This window comes from Hetaerina americana, unplaced genomic scaffold (genome assembly GCF_022747635.1).
Source record: "Hetaerina americana unplaced genomic scaffold, ioHetAmer1.1.p SCAF_26, whole genome shotgun sequence".
In the NCBI taxonomy this organism is placed as follows: domain Eukaryota; kingdom Metazoa; phylum Arthropoda; class Insecta; order Odonata; family Calopterygidae; genus Hetaerina; species Hetaerina americana.
Window position 1 is genome coordinate 1,667,496 of NW_027286830.1, and position 19,973 is coordinate 1,687,468.

Consider the following 19,973-nt stretch of genomic DNA (forward strand, 5'->3'; position numbering starts at 1 on the left):
CCGAGGGAAAAATGGGGTGGCATATGCATGCATAGGTGATAAAGGCCTCCATTATAAGTTGTTAAATACATTATCTGCAGGTGCGCCGCCTAAGCTGCCCCAGTGGGGTGGGAGAGATCGGAACGAGGGCCGAGAACGACCTTTTTTCCCCCTCTCTCACATTCCTCTTTTTATAAATTAATTTTAGACCCACGTGTTTTTCCTATAGTTTTTTTTTTAGTTCGAAAGGTGGAGGGAATACGTAGCGTTGCGACCGCGGGTTTCTAACGGCAATGAAGGTTCGGAATGGATGAGATTGGCTTGTGTTGGGTCGTAAGGGGTGCAGTTTCGTGGTTCCGAGGAGATGGGTCGCGAATCTATTGGGATCACGCCACCGTGAGCATTCGGAGAGGTGAACCGTGAGGAATTTGATCGACAAGTGGAATTTCACTAGGAAGCTTATTAACTTGTCTTGCCGAATGAAGCGCTTTAAATGTGCGTGCGCCCATAGATCAATCAGTGATAATGTCTTTGTCCATTTGTACCTCTGTGGTAGGAAACGAGAATATCATATTTCAGCATTATTAATTGTTGGATAATTATCCTTTAGGACCGTCCATTCCAACGATTGTTTCGTAGAGAATTGTGCACGCATCGCCCGGGAATTGATGGGGACGTTGAAGTGATTAAAGGATGAAATCACATATTCCAAGTCGAATGATGTGTACCATATGAAATTTCTTAAATTTGCCAATTGTGTTAGTATTTTCAACAGATTCAGGCTTGAGGTCGTGGAAGTTCATCATAATGAAATAAGGACAATTTGCACTTTTCCACAGTTTATATAAACTGTGGAAAAGTGCAAATTGTCCTTATTTCATTGTGTTTGTATTTCCTGATGAAACCAATTTTTTTTAAATGACGTTGAGGTACATTGTTTTGTCAGTCAAGGTACTCGTATAATAGTTAATGATGCTGCCAAACTCCTGATGAAAGGTCAGTTTTTGGAATCACCCAGAGCAGCATTGTTTCCGCAGTCTTAGAATTTTCAAGGTACGTCATTCATATTTATAGCATCGTTTAATCTCTAAGGACCCGCAGATATTTATATTTTTATGTGTATGTGCGGAATGTCATTATAAAATACTTCAACGAGGGAAGGTCATAGCCTCGTAATACAGTAGCATAGAATAGTTTCAGTGTATTAACTATCTAGTAGGTAGTCTATTGGGTAGAGCGTTTGGCTGCTAACAGTAAGGCTCGATTCTCAAGTGGTTTTGGACATCCCCCACTGAATTTTACTCAAGTTATTTGATTTTTCAGGTTTAATCTTGTAGGGGAACCACCGGAGAGGCCGTTCACTGGCTCCTTCACCCTCATGCGTGAATAACACACGTCGTGAGATTAACTAGGTCTCACATATGAATTAACCTTGGGGTTTTTCACTATAGGCGCTGAAGTCTTAGAACGTATTAATCCAAATAATTTTCTTTTTACGTTCACTGAGATCAACGGAACACCAACATAGAAATATGGCGACGCTCGTGTCCGTCTAGGAATTTTATTCTGACCCGCGATATTAAATCGTAAATTTATAACCCATTCGTCGCAGTATAATGTAGTCAGCGTTATGTTATTCCTATGAACCAGGGAATCGATGCATAATTACATGTCGGGAGTCTTTCAGTACGCTACCATGAAGATAGAAAATTAGAATTGTGGCTGTGATAGGTTACTTTTTTTCAAATACTCATATTTCTTATTCATCAAATCCTAAAACATGAATGTACTTGAAAGGGAGTACTACGTCATTTTAGTTATATGATTTCAAAAGTATTGTCACAGTCTTCGTAATTTGCATAAGGTTGAATTTTTGGATTTCGTTTAGTGGCCATATTTTTCAGCATCTGGCAGCTTAATCATCTCATTTCACAAGTCATTACCCATTTTGTCTCTCTTACGGATGAGTTTTTGATATGCTCGTTTAATTTGATTCTCAAGAATCCTACTTTAACTACTTATCTATTCTGAATTATCTTAATTATTTCCAAATTATATTCACCGTACTAATTGAAATAAATGTAATGTATCGACCCCTATTCGTAAATTAATATCAAACTATTTTTCAAGCCAAATGATTCTTTTCCTCGTCTATGTCAAATCAATAGTGTTTGCTCTACCAATGCAATGGAAAACATCCAAGACCCGTATTTATGGTCGTCTCCCAGCTTTGTGATATTCTTATGGGGGTTTTGTACATCAAAATTTCCAATGAATTTTAACGTAGAAGACGCCTCAAAATCTTCCATTACTCGGATGTGCTTATTAGAAATTTGATCGCCTTAGTTCTTCCAGTCTCTCCCAGAAATTGAACGTGACGATGTATCTATAAGAGTCTAAACAATGCTTTTTGTTACTATCGAGTGAACTACATGGTGATATGGTGTTTTTTGCACCTATCGCAACACTGGGGCACATTTTTATTATATGGGATCATGGCAACTGAGCTCCAAATGACTGTTTTGTTCGGTTGTAATGAATGGGAACCGATTTCTAAATTAAAATAGGAGGGTTGCTTATGAATACGTTTTAGGATAATATTTACCATGCCGTATGCATCCGCAAGCAAATTTATTGGAGACCTTACCGGGTGAGTTCGAGCTTGAGCACTGACTTTGGAAACTCTTGAGAACCGACTCGATTGCTGAGAGATCTCCTGCCCGGTATGACATGAGCGTGAGTGTAACTTGAGATATCTCGATGTAATCTTCAATCCCGATATTTAAATAATCTTCGCGGCCAACAGGGGGGGTCTGTGGGTCAACGGAGGGGAGGGGGGGAGGGATGTGGTTGGGAGGGTTCCGTTGCAATCGAGAGTGGCGGGGGGAGGTGTGCCTGTTGTCGGGGGTGAGAGATAGCCCTCATGGACCAAGGAAGAAAGGGGAGGGGAGGCGGTAAGGGAAGGGAAAGGAGTGAATTGAGGCGAGGGAGTTGATTGTTGCCCCGAGGATAATTGTTTTCGCGGTGTACCTTTCGTAACGAGGAACGAGATGTTTCCGTTGGAGAGAGAGGGGGGAGAGGTTTTGAAAAAAACGGCAAAGGCGGAGAGAAGGAGCGGATAGGGGAAGGGAGCGTAATGAGGTGTTGTGTTCTCCTCATATAGGCGCCTGAGGGAAGATGAAATGCGTTTTGGACTGAGGAGAGGAGTGGCGCCGGGGGAACAACACGAGTGGAGAGGGAGTGGGAATGTGTCGGCCGGCTATAACGAAAGCCCAGCTGGGCGGGAGGGATGGGGTGGGGGCCGCAGGAAAATTGACTCGGGAGGGGAGGGTTGGAATGAGGGGGAGAGGCGTTGCTGCTGGGGAGGGAGAGGTTGCGTGGGAGGGTTCGTGAGGGATGTTTTACCTCTCTTTCTCTGTCTCCATCAAACCTCCCACAAAGTGAAGATTAAAGGTTACAGGTAGCACGGGATACGTGGGAAATTAAGTGGGGATATCGATGTGTGCGCCCGTTGCCGGGGCATGGAGGGGGAGGAATGAATGTGAGGAGGGGAAGGGCAAAGGGGGGGGGGGCTAGTTGATGCCCTGCGGGTTGCATGTGCAGTTGGGGAGAAAAGTTCCATTCGCGATCGTATCGCCGTGCCTGGGATGAGAGAGGCGTGTGGATGACCGTGGAATAATGCGTCACTTTGTGCTGATGCAAGGAGGTAGACGAATTTTCCAGGGGAATAAAGATTGAAGCGTTAGTTAATCTTTCAACTCCAATCCAAGGATATTATTAGTAATCCTGTAACTCCTTTTACATAGTGTCACTTCGTTTTAGGTAATTATTTAATGTGGTTTAATTTTTTTTAAATTTATTGGGTATTTCATTTAGTTGGTTTCACCAGTTAATGACTTTATATCTACACAGTAATCACCGAAGGATCCAAATCCACGTTGACATGACGGGACAATTTCTTTTGTTTCTAATTTAAAAAATCAATATTTAAAAATTTTTGGCGAATATAATGTACATAACTTAAGCAAAAGCATGGTTCAGAAATTTAGCTTTGATAAAAGAGGCTCTAGTTCCCTAAAATTGATTAACACAATTCAGAAACTATGTATTCAATTATGTATTGCGCATTATTTTCATACACGTGCAATACTGCTCTATAATATCATGACGTAAGTCATTCTGTTACGACTTTATTCGCGTTTTTTATTAGCTGACAAACAAATATAAAGGTTATAATTTTTTCAAGGAAGAGAAAAGCTACGTTATATGTTAAAATAAAAGGATAAAAATAATGATCCAACTTTTCAAAACTTATAATGATAAGTAAAGTTTTCTAATTACTTTTTTCCACCACGTCGGTCAAAGTAGAGTGAACGTCAGAGAAGGAAGAGTGTTAGCCAAAGCATATTTCACAAGTAGGAGGGAGTTCATGACGGGCACTTTGAGAGCGATGCTAAGAATAGATGAGTGATAACATTTATATGGAGCTTGGTTTTCTACGGTACGGAATCATGGCCGTTAAAGTAAGATGACAAGCGTAGATTGGAGGTTTTTGGCGTGGAGAAGGATGGAAAAGGTGAAATGGACGGTAAGAAATACTTACGAAGAAGTTCTAGGAATGGCGGGGAAGAAAGATTTTGTTGCTGGGAGAGGTTCAACGCGGGCAGGAAATGTGGCTGCTGAGTTTTTTGATTGGTTATGAAATGCTGGAGACTGTGATAAAGGGGAGGATATTAAGTAAACGAAGTAGCTAAGTCATGAATGCTAGAAATAGTATAAATCCAAAGACTTGTATATGAAGTATAAATCCAAGGTGTGTGGGAACAATATCCATTTAGTATTGAACGTTGATGTTAATAACCCGTCGCGGGTCCATTCAGTGATTTTCCAAAATTAAATCGACATAGAATCAAGAAAGGTGGGAGGACTATGGTCTCTTTAGGCTATAAAGATTCTCATAAGGAAGTGTCATATTCTTCTTGTAGCTGAACGTGCGGTCGTTCGTATTCATGGTGAGTAAAATCCGAACCCATTTGAAATTGATGTGGAAATTCAGCACCTTCCATATCTTAATTTGTCGAACCATTTTGTCTATTTTATAAATAGTTCGTTTCTCTTTTTAAAGTCGCTGTATGCTGTTTTAATAGCTGTATGTTGTTGCGAATGTCCCTAGGCTATGTTTAATTTTTAATAAGCTGCCAAGTAGGAACAATGGTGATAAAATCTGAAAAACTTAATCTTATCAAATTCCAGTAAAGCTTTTCATTGAATGTAAAATCGTATAAGCATTATTTTATGGTTTCACTTTTCCTCTTCAGATATTCTCTTGCCTGGATTATTCGGAAGCAGTTAGCATATTTGTTTGCCAAAGTTATTTTATTTTGATATAATATATCAAGTGCTACATTTTCCCAAATGTATTGAAGTAACAGACTTTCCAAATGAGATCAGCTTCATCCTTCGGCAGGTACGAATCCTTCTTGAGCATTGAAACAGTCTACAACCAGTCGTCTGCTCTTTGTATTTTTCCTTCAATCTACACCTAATTTAATGGTTTAAATATCGAACAAATCCCGTTTTCGTGATTTTGAGGCCAAAAAATCGCATAATTTCGAAAGAATATCGATTTACATGCACACAGAAAATATTTTCCTTTCTTCTCTCTTACAGACACCAAGTCAGTATCGTTCAAGAATGTGATTTGCTAACTTCCTGATTGACTTATCATTCCTCATATACAAATCACCTTGTCCTCATTCCACATATGTGGAACATGTTTTCTAACAACGTAAACTAGCAAGCAATTAATTTTAGAAACGTAATGAGCCATATCTTATTTTCTCAGGCAGCTACAACAGAAGTTTAATAATTATCTGAAAGGACATGACTCTAAGTAAGTTCCTCATATCTATTCACCTAGAGGAAATATATCGAGGTAAAAGCCTCTAAATATTGTGTATAAATGCTGACATTTTATATTTAAAAATCAAAAACCCATAAATACTCATCAGCCGGAAGGTCGGTTTGACAGGTGTGGGTAGAGGTCTTCCCCAATACTAAGGCCAATGGCGTGTGGAATTTACATATCAGCCTATGGGTGCCAGTTCCTTTTCCTATGCCGCTTATGGTTACCCTGGAAGATTTGATACCCGAAAAATCACCCGGCATCGTTGAAGTTGAGGCTGTCCAGAGGTGTGCCTGAGAATCTAATCCAGGTCCTTTGGTCAGCAGTCTAACGCTCTTTCCTTGGACTACCACTTTCTCATACTCTTGTAGTATTAGTAAAAATCGTTAACAGGACAACTCCTGTAAAAGTATTCCCCACTTTAATTTTCCTATTCTTTCTACCAGGGAGCGTGTAATGATTATAATGACAGTTATAGCATATCAAAGTTTGTCTGTTCGTGCGCTGTATTTTAATATGGCATACACACTTCTTCGCATAAGCGTACCCTCAATATTTAATTTATAATTTTCCTTAGGCATGCAATCATACTCACGGCTTTCCCGAGTAAGATAAGTATTTAGTAAAAAAGACATTTTTGTACTTTTTTGTCTTTAAGCAAATCGTTTGGCATGATCTCTTAACTTGCCAAAAAGGAACATGTACGTATAGAGCGTTATCCCATTCCTTCGAGAGAGAAAATACATGCCGTAAAAGTGATTCCTCGGGAATTTGACGACCGCAGTTTCTTGACGACCTCAAAAGGAAAAGAAAGTGTTCGTATTCTCACGTATTTTTAGCTAGAGAGATGTTTACATGAGAGACAGCCATTTCGCTCTATTACAAGTAGTCAACCCATGCAAAGGAAAGAAGGAACACAATGAATACGACAAGTATGCGCCTGCGCATCGCGAGAATGGCGTATCTTCTTCATCCCGATCCAGCTTAATGTGATGGTCGTGAGTCAAAATAAAGAAAGCTTAAGTGGAAATGGGAAACAGTGAAGTGCAGAGAATTTTAGCCTGCCCTCGACATTCTTTCCCCCTGGAACTACCTGGGATCTGCTGTTTCTTACCCTTTTGTTTTCATTTGATTAGAAATAAGGCGCACTATTATTTACTACCCTGTCCAATAAATACGCGAACTGAGGCCATATATATATATATATATATATATATATATATATATATATATATATATATATATATATATATATATATATATATATATATATATATATATATATATATATATATTAAAAATATATATACACACTCACACATATATATATATATACTACCTTGATCAAAAAGTTCCCGGAATAACCACCGTGTGGCGCTCCCATCGTTCCGATTTGAGTTCTGTTTTTTTTTGTTAAATTGGTACATCTGTTGTTGATATTCCCTTTAAATCTTAGTGTCATAACTTGACATTTGCAAAAGTTACGTAGCCAAGAGTACATCTATCTCTGTGTGTGTTGGCGATTTTTTACAATTTCAGAAATGGATTTAAATTTGCAACAACGAACTTGTATTAAATTTTGCGTAAAAAACGGATTTAGTGGCGCACGGACGTTGGAAATGTTGGAAAAGTGTTTCGGCAACGATTCTCTAAAAAAAACGGTCGTTTACCAGTGGCACGAGCGGTTCAGAAGTGGTCGTGAGTCAATCGAAGATGATGAACGCAGTGGCAGACCATCGACATCGAAAGTCGGTGAAAAAATTGATAAAGTAAAAGAAATGTTGGTCAATAACCGCAAATTAACCATCAGAGAAATAGCGGAGGACTTGAACATTGCCTATGGATCCGCCCAAGACATTGTGGTTAATGATTTGGGTTTCCGTCGTGTAGCAGCAAAGTTGGTTCCAAAAGACCTCAATTTCATGCAAAAAAGAGACTGTGTTGACGTCGCAAAAGACATGATTTGCGAGGCTGAATCCGATCCCACATTCATCAAAAGGATCATTACTGGAGACGAGACGTGGGTTTATGAGTACGACACGCAATCCAGACATCAGGCAAGTGAATGGCGTTCACCAAATGAGCCGAGACCAAAAAAACCACGTCGTTTTCAGTCAAAAAAGAAGGCAATGCTGACGGTTTTCATGGATTACAACGGTGTAGTGCATCATGAATTTTTGCCAGAAGGCCAGACAGTAAACAAAGAGTATTATTTGGGCGTTATGAGACGTTTGCGTGAAGCAATTCGCCGAAAGAGACCAGAAATGTGGGCAGAAAACTCGTGGATTTTGCACCATGATAACGCACCGTCGCACAGTGCTATCATTATTCGTAATTTTTTGACGAAAAATGCAACAAATACCATCCAACAGCCACCGAATTCACCTGATTTGGCTCCCTGTGACTTCTTTCTGTTCAATCGAGTTAAAAAACCATTACGGGGAACGCGTTTTAGCAGCCGAGAGGAAGTAATGGAAAAATCGCAGGAAGCACTGATGGACATACCGAAAACCGAATATAAAAAATGTTTCGAGGATTGGATCAAGCGCTGGCATAAGTGTGTTGCAGTCGATGGGGATTACTTTGAAGGGGACAATATAGATTTAGATGAATAAACTTGTATTTTTAATTTTCTGAATAAATTCCGAGAAATTTTTGATCAAGGTAGTATATATATATGCATATACATACATATGTATAAATGCACACACACACATAACTTTATTTTGCAAAATTTAGCATATATCGATTTTGTCCCCTTCAAAGTACTCTCCATTCATTGCTATGGACTTCTTCCATCTTATTTGCCACTGTTTGAAGCACCCTTGGAAGTCCTCGGCAGTCAGGGTTTTTAGTTTTCTCGTCGCTTCTTGCTTTATTGTGTCCACATCTACCCAATGATGTCGCCTCATTTTTGAATTTTGGGAATAGGAAAAAGTCGCAGTGGGAGATCTGGTGAATAAGGAGAATGATCAAGGATGGCGATTGAATGTTTTGCCAGAAACTGGTCAAAAATCATTGCAGATTGAGCAATATTTTGGTACATATTTTTAAAAAAACCCAAATATTCGGTTAAAATAGTGTTCACAGTTGTTTTTTCTAAATTCAGTTCATCAGCTATCATTCGGACAGTTTTCCGTTGATCGGTAAGGACAAGGAACCGCACACGATCAATGTTGTCGTCCACACAGGTGGTTGAAGGTCGTCCCGGCTTTGCATCATCCGTGGCGTCTTGTCGGCCATCTTTAAAACGCTCAATCCTCTTGAAAACAGATGTTTTCTTCAGAGCATTGTCACCGTAAACAGCTTTCAGCATTTTCTTGATAACGTTTATCACTTTTCACCGTAAAACTTGGTGTTGATTCGTTGCTCCGTGATTTCGTCAATTTCCATTATCAACAAACAGTAAAAACAAAGAAAACGGAAACTAATATAAATAACACCGTGCGCACAGCTCGACGATCCGCCAGGCACAGACGGCTCATTGGGTCTCAGGCAATTATCGCCGCTAGTCGTCGGGGCTATAGTGCGCGTCATGACCGCCAGATTGCACCAGTTCGCGTATTTATTGGGCAGACTACCTATGTATATTTATTATGGTGTTTTTATGTACGTATATAGATACCTATTATTTCTCTAGTTTCTATCTCTCCCTTTCAAATACCACGGCGAATGTTTACATTTTGTCGCAAACTGTTCCACGGAATTGTCGCCTCTCTTTGATTCTAGAACTCTGGCATAAGCGAATGCGGAAATATAAAGCCTAATATTTTAGCCTGTCAGTCTTATGCGAGTAGTGAATGTTCATACCTCTTTATGAAATGAATTGTTTTCGGTGTTCCTGATGATACTTACACATTACATTACCTGCAATTATGAAAGTAATTTGCGAATGTATAAAATTTTCAATAAATCGCATTCATCATACATTAGTTTGACAAATAAGAAATTACGTGTATGTATACGTATTAATTATAAGATAAATATTCACTTGATCAAAGATCATTTATTGAAGCTTTCCTGAAGCATTGAATGCACCTATTACCTTTGTTTAGAATTTGGCGAAGAAATATTAGAAATTAAGTTTTCCTTCAACTATTTTTTTGATGAAATGCTATTAAATAAAATAAATACTTAAGTACATGCTTTAAGGCAAGTATTTATTTGTTAAGGCTTCGTGTTATCAACAAGAGAAACGTTACATAGTTCAACATCTAATTGTCAATGTTCTCCAGTCCCGACTTTTTCAATATTTATCTTGCAATTTTATCTAAATGCGATTATATGTCGGTGGTGTAACATTTAAGATAGACTTCGGATGAACACAGACTAACCATCTCTATTTTTCTAAGCTTCAGCTTCGTTTAAAGAGACACAACTTGACACCTTCCACTAGAGATTGAGTAAACAGGCGTTAGTGCATCTCCAGTCACTCAATTCAAGAAGGTTTCGGAGGGTGGCCGGAGGGTTTGAAAAAAATTCTCCCCGGGGAAGGGACCTTTCAAAATAAATGGCGTGACCTTTCCGTTCCTACGTGCCTCCACTTGGCGTGCGCGTCGGCGCGTTTGCAAGTTCGATTCCTGTATTCTTGCGAAGACGCGCGGAAAGTGGAGAGAATATCTCGTAGGAGCGAGGCTCATAGAGAGAGAGGATCAGCGCGAGGGTGAGGAATAGGGGGGAGGTTAGCGGCGGAGTTGGCGTTTGGCGTTGTCAGGGGGGTAGGGGGTAGATGGAGGCAGGGGGAGACGGACGAACGGGGAGGGAAGTAGGGAGGAGAGGGCGATTAAGGAGAAAGGGTGAGTGGAATACTCGGCTTAGAATCCCTGGCGCTGACAGGCAAATCACCCAAGGAGAGAGCAGGGGCAGGGCCTGCAATCCGCCACCTTCCCTCTACACTCGCATCCATCTACCCCTCCATTCCTCCCCATCCCCCGCCCCTTCTCTCTCTCGACTTTCCTTTCAACTCTTTTATTCCCCTCCCTCCACCACCATTCCACTGCCCCTCCTCTTCACCGGCACTCCAACTGCTTTCTCCTATTGTCTTCCAATACCGTCCTCTCAACCCATTCTTTCCTGTCACTCCCCCGTCCTTCATCCCTTTCTCCCGGCTGCTGTTCAACCTCGCCATTTAAATTGATTAATATTGTGGCAGTTCTTTCGCGCGTTTTCTTGTCGATGACAATTTCGTTTTATGGAGTTGACCCAAATTGTATCTATTCTATTTGTATTGGCCGTGTTGGCAATATTTAGAGCAAATAGCGGTCAAGGTAGGAGTTATCCCTTTGATAAGCGGCCCTTTGTTGTAGCTATTTATGTTTGGAGGGTGATCTCGAGAGCAGTGAACATTAGCAAAGAAAACAAAAGTTTTATTCCACCCAGATGATGTTTTGCCTAGTTTTAGACTGTTTATTATGTGATTACATTATTGCCGTGGGAGAGGCCACGGAAATAACATATTGCATGACATACAAGGTTGAGGAACATGGGAAGAGACTTCATTGAATTACATGTATTAGGTTATATGTTTGTGGTAAGAAGCTTTTAATTTCAAAATGGAAAGTTATAGTATATAAACGGCAAGCCTATTGCCAATTTTTTTATGCTCTTCATAAAGTATCTGTAGAGCTACCTAATAAAATAAATAGTTATGCCGAAGAAATGGAAAAGGGTGTAATTCGTCCGCAAAATACCATGTCTTAGCTAATTTTTGTAACAGCAATAATTAAGGCATGAGCGCTATTTTATTATAGTTTATACTTTTTCATTACGAAATACTCCGATTACTAAACAATCAACTTTATTCGCTCTTCTCGCTGTAGAAATAGCTTGTCTTTAAGTAGATAAAGGGTGATACTGCTAATGAAATAAATAGAAGCGATGCGGGGAGTTAATATTACTGCTATCTATGTAATTTAACTCTTTCCCACTCTTCATTTAACGTACAGTATTTGTTGTTCTTTTATTTCCATTGAAACGCATTAAAACAGTTCGAATTCTATAGGTTGTATTTGGCTAATTGAGTACCGGATAGGATAATAAATGTGTGAAAGATAGGGTGTCGAGTAATCCAGTAATCGCAGATCAGTTTCTAAAGCTGGCCCAAATCTGATAAAGCAGTACTCACAGTGTTCAGCAATTACATATGAGAAGGGTGCAGATGTTGGCCTAATGTCTTTAAGCAAAAGGGAAGAACAGCATTCATTATTTAACACATCATGGAACATTTAACACATCGCATTGGGAATACATTTTTCGCTTCCTTACTCTTTTATAAATATCCTGCCTTCTAAATTAATAATGCAATTAGTTTTTTTTACAAGTAATCCTTCGAATATTTAACGATATTTGAAGATTTGGTAATTTGATATGGCTTTAGGATTGTTATAAACCTAATGGGCAGTAATTAGTTCAATTTTTTAAGAAAAGATTAAGCTCGTTACTTTTTATATTAATTATGTTTTAATTATCTTTACTGTCAATAATCTGGACTCAAAATATTCCCAAGTAAAATTTTCATCAAATAAAAATATATTTTTTTTAATTTGATGAAAATTTTACTTGGGAATATTTTGAGTCCAGATTATTGACAGTAAAGATATTTAAAACATAATTAATATAAAAAGATTACATTTCAATCTATTATTGTAAATATTCTTGCATAGGGTGAATGATAGCTTGGTGTCTAAAATATTTTAACATTAATTGGTGGTCACTTGCTTTCAAACTTAAAATAGAAGCTTAAGTGAATGCCTGATAATCTTCAAATAATTCCAATGATACTTGAGTTATCAGGAAATTTTTTTATCGAGTAAGATTATAAGCCTGTATCAATCCAGCTATGAGTAAGTAGTATCTCTATAATATAAGATGATACATATATTATTCTATTAACCCTCAAGAAGGAAGTTGCTTGTGAGATATTGGTATTTTTTAAGATTTTACTACCAAAATTAATGCGAAGCCTAAAGAAGTTAAGAAAATTCATACTGAACTCTACAGCCGCTCTTCCCCCCGCCCTCCACCCAAGTCCATCGGAGTTGGGAGATGAGGCGGGATAGTTTCTACGCGCGCCCCCCTCATTATAGGCGTAGGACCTCGGCGGTACCACCCACTCCTTACTCCCCACACCCCCGGGCCCTCTAACCGCTCACTTCGTCCCCTCGCGCCCCTTCCCAATTCCCACGTCTCTTCCCTGGGAGCGCTATTCCCCATTTCCACGTGAACTGTTCCATTAATTTCCTTTGCCTCCACTCTTCCTTTTCCACTCATTCCTCACCCTCCTCATCCCCAACTCCACCACCTACTCCTTTCCCTCTCCCCTCGCTGTCCCTCATCTACGCTCTCCCCCGCTTGATCTTAATTTCAAATCTTCCAAGCGCGCCTACCTGGCTCTTCTCTCCCTTCTCTCTTCAACGTCTTCCATGTCATTTCTCTTTGTCTATCCCCTTTTCATAAGGCGTCTATCTTTTTTCTTGTCTCATACCCCTCCCCCCCTCAAGTCCTTACGCCCTTCCTCTGGCCTTTTCGCTGTGCGGTATTACCCGGACGGGTTGAGCATCTGAAATTTTATAGAGGGATTGTTGCCGTTGGCCTCTCTGAGAACCTCTTTGCCCGAATTTTATTTCTACTTCAGGTCGCTCTACGCGTTTTGAGAAATATTGTGCCACGTTCAATTTTTCTTAAATGCTCAAACATTTTTGCACATTCAGTTACCTAATCTTTCTTCCTCAAGCGTAATATATAATATTTTTCAGAAGAATCTTGTGATTGGATACCTTGACCGCGATCTCCTCTTCTTTTTCTTCTTTCTTCTATTGTTTCTCTTCCATTTTAAAATTTGATGTTGCTTGCCACCAGAAATAAATAGAATTTAATACTTACTTAATTATTTTCTAAATGAGTCAAGTTTCTGTTACATCTGTGTAATTAATTATTATACTAATACTCGATTATACTCGATCCCGAGTTCCTCTCTCTTTACTGTTTGAGTGTCATTAAATCCGAGCATAGTCTCAAATTGCAGAAAATGTCTTTTTCCAATCTTCATTTTTTTAATTATTTATTTTCTGAACGCCTTCGTATGCAATTCAAGAAATACATTTACTTGTGAAAATCTGAGCCCTTAACAAGGAAATAAATCTGCAATTAAATATTGAATTCTTCACCCGATTACTAGCAAATATTTTTGCTCCTCATTTTTAAGGTAGAAATACAAATCGCAGAATTTTTTTTACTTCTTGGAATTGCTTGATTTGCTTAAGGTAATATTTATTGTTTAGGGGATATTTTGTGAGATTGTTCTCATCCTTTGAGAAAGTTCTCGTACCTATTCTTTGGGTAGTTTAGGAGTTGTGCATTTGATCATCATTTGCATAATTTTATACAGTAACGCAATCACTTTCGCTTTAAAATCTTTTACTTGTCCCAAACTTTTCGACGCATCCCTTGTCTTGCCAGTTCTCGCTCCTGTATCCTTTACCCGATCTCAACTGTGCACTCCATTCGCTCTCTCCCCCGCCCCGAACCTTTCTTCCCATTTCTTCCTCACGGTCTCTGCTTCCCCTCGTTCTCCATTGTCTACGCCCGCTCCCGCGCACAATCGGCCGCTCTCGTGTCTATTCCTTCACCCCACCCCGTCCACCCTCCCTCCGACCAACACCCCCAATAAAACGACGGTAAACCCACCACCCCTGACTGCCTCACTTTTCCGGCTTCTTACTTCATCTGTTTATGATCTCACAGGGATAACCCTCAGAGCTCTAGTCTCCTTTTCCGCCCAAAATATCTCTTTCCACCGCTCCTTCCCGCCTTACCCCCAATCCTCCCATTTCCCCACGCCACGGCCACTCACTCCTCTTCCCCTCCTCCTTTTATCCCCTCAGGCGTTCAACTCTCTTCCCCTCTTTTCCGACTCCTACCTATCCTTCCGCTGCAGGCGTTCATCTCTTTCTTACTCCCTATTTCTTCCTTGCTCCGCCTCCTCCTTTAGTTCCGCGAACCGACTCCTTCCCCTTTCTTACGCTCTCTGGTGGAGACGGCCAAGGAAGACTTGAGAATAAGGAAAGAATGGCGGTGAGGGAGTTGCGTGCGCCTGATCTTGAGAGAGGGGGATAGGGATTGTTTTTGAGGGAGTGGGAGGACTGGCGGGTGGTGTGCGGCGGTGGCAGTTAGAGCAGAGGTTCCTGGCGGGCAGTTTTCTCGGTACGGATGGGCTAGAGATGGAGGTGGATGTTTCAGGTGCTCGATAGTTGTTCGTGGAACCGGAGAAGTTAAAATATGCGGTCGAAAGTCACATCCCAATTACCTCCGTCACTCCAGAAGATGTGATCTTCGCTTTTGTCAGTTCGCCTCCCGTACTCCCTCTTCAGAACATCAAGGAGACAAACCCGTAAGCATACGTCCTGCAACTTATATATATATATATATATATATATATATATATATATATATATATATATATATATATGGTTAATTATGAAAGTACTGTGCATGCTTTTATTCTGACGCGAATATCGTCCATGGTAACGCGGTAAAACCGGGTGTGGGAAATGTGGTGGGGCGTCTGCCCTTTTAACGCACCCGGTTGCCAGTTTGCTCCGAGAAGTTGAGTGGAAAGACGTACCTCCGCGGGAAGTGTGTTTTTCGACTTCGTAACACGGCACAATGGAGCGCCCAGCCATATGACTCCAGCCACACGTCCTTCATTGTTACAAACGTCCTGGCCAGGAGCACCGGTGGTCTCCCAGCCCACTTACATTCCGAATTGACTACGTGATACTGTTTTTTGTTTCCCCGACTGAAGAGAGAGCTGAAAGGAAAGCAATGGAAGACCGTGGAAAATATCCAAAATCATGCTACAACGATCCTTAAATACATTCCCATCGAGAAGTTTCAGGGTGCCTTTCAGGCGTGGCGGACATGTCTCCGCAAGTGTGTTGATGCAGGGGGAAAGTATTCTGAAGAATTATAAGCATTTGTAAAGAACGATCAATTAATCTATTTTTTCAGAGAATGCGCATAACTTTTATAGTGGAATCAGCATATATTGATAGTATAGAAGCAGTCACGAGAGCAATATAATATTTGGGTGCCACAATAGAACACCAAAAGTAAATAGATAAAACTCATAAGGACACTCACATTCCAGAAAGGTGAAGCTTTCGGCCTTTTCTGAGGCCTTCTTCAGGCTAGACACTATATACATGCTATTTTTTTATGATAGAATCATTGTTTGGTAAAGGATTTAGGTTATCAATGTAAGACATACACAGAAAACATAACGTCGGCGAAGATAGCTTAGGCCCAGGCTTACAGGTGACAAAAAATATACAGCAGGTGGAATAGTTTACGTATCTCGGAGGTTTTTTGGATCAAAATGGTCAAAATAGTTGCGACGCAAGTAGAAGAAAATCGTTAAGCAAAGAAGCTTTCACAAGGAGAAGAGAATTGATGACAGGGACGTTGAATAAGGGTGTTAAGAAAAGGCTCTTAATAGAAATAGATTTAAACTCCATTAAGATCATAGAGAACCCGTTTTTGCAGAACTTTTCGGACTAAGAGGAGCACTTAACTTTGTACTAGATTTTGAAATTGTCGTACATCCTTTTGTGCGCAATGAAAATATAATCACTGACATTTTATCAAGTAATGAAAAACATTTCGAGGGTAAAAAGTAATTTTGGTATTCAGTAATGGGAAAAGGTAATCTGTAAAATGAACTCATGAAGTACACCCATCGCAAAAACTAAAGCGATAAATTAAAATAGTATTAATAATATTTATGTGGCTCTTGACTTATTATAATTGACTTATTATCTCTGATAAATAATGCTTCAAGTATTTCGCGATTCATGGCATCTATTTTTCTTTCTAATAGAATGTCTGATGATTTTCATTGATAACTGAGTGTTTGGTTTGGTTGATATTATATTTAAATTGGTGACCTCTACACTCTTTGATTGCATATATGTGTTTTCCCTCTACTTTATTTATGTTATGTATTTAATTTCTTTTTTATTTTACCGTTTTTTCGTGAGTTTGCTGTGGAATAACCTTCGAGTGAGTGGTGAACTGTAATATTTCTAATTTCATATCTTCGTATCACAGAATACTTAAAAGTGTAGGTATTTTAAAAATATTTCTGTCCAGTAATAATGAGTGATTTTTTGGATATCCTTTGTGATGTCTATCAAGCAAATGAAGTCTTATCCTTCCAATAATGAGATGAGTGATGGATGCTGGAAATGTTATAGGGTCGGAAACTCCGCGACGACAAAGGATCGTCGCACAATCTTTTACATTCCGCTCGTGGTGATTTAACTTTCTTTCATCAAATATGTTTTGAACGATGTCATGTGGATGTCAAAAATTTCCACTTCCTTTTTGTCGCACATGTGATACATTTCTTATCTTTTCTGATCACCATTCTGTATTGTTCAGCATTTCTTCCCTCAGGGCACTTCCTGTCCCTTCCTTATCTGTCTCCCTCTTGGGGTCGTGTCGATTCACATTCTCCCTCTCTCTCTCTCTCTCTCTCTCTCTCTCTCTCTCTCTCTCTCTCTCTCTCTCTCTCTCTCTCTCTCTCTCTCTCTCTCTCAGGACTTAATATACGAGACATCTTGGAAATCCATCACAGGCATCTCATTTTCGAATCCGAAAATGAAAAAAGGCTAATATTAAATATGATTTATGTAATAAACTACCTATTTCGTTTTTCCGTTTATTTTTAAAAATTAACAAAGGCTACCAGATAAAGGAGTAAATTATTTTCTTAAGATATCTTCTCTTTGTTATTATTCTAAAAATCATGATCACTCTATGTTAAGCGATACATTATAATGGCTAGAAAGAGGGGAGAATGTCAGGAAAACCAGGCGTATCGCCATTTTCATAGCAACAAGGCTTTAAATTAAGTTCACACGTTACAGGAACCAAGGAAATTATTTCATTATATCCGTAAAAAGCATAAAATATATTAAATAAAAGAAACAAGCACTACATAAAAAATCAATTCCTTTTTATATTGGATTTGACAGAAGACATGACGAAATCCATAACATATTTTTAGTTTCTAAGATATAGTAGCACATTATTTTTTTTTGATTTTTCAGTTATTATTCAGTACCTACTAGAGGATATTTTCGTCTTATTTAACGTTTAGGTGAAGAGTTAAGAGTTGACACAATATAAGGTACGCTTTCAAATTTAATAAACCTTAAAATTTGTAACTCTGTAATTGTTCCCTGCCTTAAAAAATTCATCTTCCCTGTTATATGTTCAGCTTCCTGTATGTAATTCTTTCTTGTTTATCACCTTCGCATCATTTGCCACGCCTTTGTTCCATTTCCCTGTTCTACCCCATCCTCCCATCGAGTCTAAAGAACAAGTTCCGGCTGCCGAAATACCCTACAAGGCTCTTTCTTACTTACGATAAGAGGAATATGTCAGAGACACGAGTCTATGACCGAAGCGGGAACTGCGCGTTTATGTTCATCCCCGCCCCTCTCCTTCTCTTGCTTTCAAAAATGTTTCAATACCACCTGAAAAGCGATGGAAATGTCATTAATCCAACTCCGGCGTTCCCCTCATCCCCCCACACCACCAGACGAGAAACAGGGTAGGAGGTGGGGGATACCCGCGCCTTGTGTTCTCGGCATGTTTTTGCGCTTTCGTGTTTGTGCTGGGATCCGTGGACGAATGAGTATTTGAGTGTGTTTTCCGCTAAAAGGTTTGCTTCGCCTTCCTCTCCTCCCCGATTTCACCTCCCGTCATTTCAATTACTTCTAATAGTCGATTGTTTATCCTCTATAAGTGCCGGCTTGTGTTTTTGGCGGGTCCATTTCTGGACGGAGGAAAAAAATGATTCTCGCTGTCTGTCCACCCGGGGATAATTATTGCAACTCTCGGGAAAATATCTCACCCGTCCGACTCCCACGAAGGATCCCTGCACAATTGCCAAACTTCTGCGTTTTGATGCTTCACTTTAGTTCGCGTCGTTAGATTAGTCGATATTATAGAAAACAAGATAGCCGGGAAGGTTCGTCAATTCTTCATCACATCCTTAAAAAGGCAGCCCATTTATTGTTCTTCCAACAAACTCCGCCGTTAAAACATTCAGCATCTAACGCTCAATTTAATTTGCGCGTTTTCGATTTGTTTAAGAAGGTAGAACGAGAGGCGAGTGGTGACTGGTTGTACTTTGTCATCGCCCGCCATGAATTTCAGCTACCCGTTCTCATATAATTTCTCATTAACGGTTCAGTTCTCTTCACATTTGGTCGCACTTTGGTTGCTAAAAAAAAGTGCACCCCCGTGGGGTAATATTGGAACGGGTATTTGAAGCTATGCCGCTCAACTTGGAAGAAATGAAATATGCAAATTATAGCAATCGCTGGCAGGGTTTTGATTATCGCTGAAAGATCGCACCTCGTGTCACATTCTGTCCTCGAGGCAGAAAGCTGTGTATATTCTAAATGCTTAATCTCAGTCAAATCGTGGAATATTTCCACCTTGTTGACGTAGATGATGAACTATCTATATAACGTAAATATTATTTCGCATCTTCGACGGAATCAAACCTCCCATGGGCATCCGATTACCCAGGCATGTTAATATTAGTCAGGCGTACATTAATGCCTCAATTCCAGAAATCGACAGTTCTTATCCTCAAATTCGGTTAAGCGTCTGTAAAAATCTCGTGAACAATGGACGCTTGTAATACCCCACTAATTTGAAATAGGTTCAAGCCTCGGTAATTTCGAGTTGGATTCAGTTCTCCTAACCTATCGTAGTGAGTTCAGTCATCCGATTACCCAGTTCGGAGTTCACATTCATCTCCTAGATGACAATTCATTCAATTGGAAGGTCATATTTTTTACGGAGGCTGACTGTTGACTCAATTTCAAGAACAGTTTTCATTATTAACTACTATCATGAGGTGCATAGACTTGGTTGTCTAACTGTTCGAGACGTCTCCATACGGATACGCGGCATTACGTAAGGGAATGCGTCAAATAAACTTAATAAGTAAATAGAAAAACAATAACTTAAAAGTTATAATTTTTTAAATGAAATTCTAATTTCTACTGAC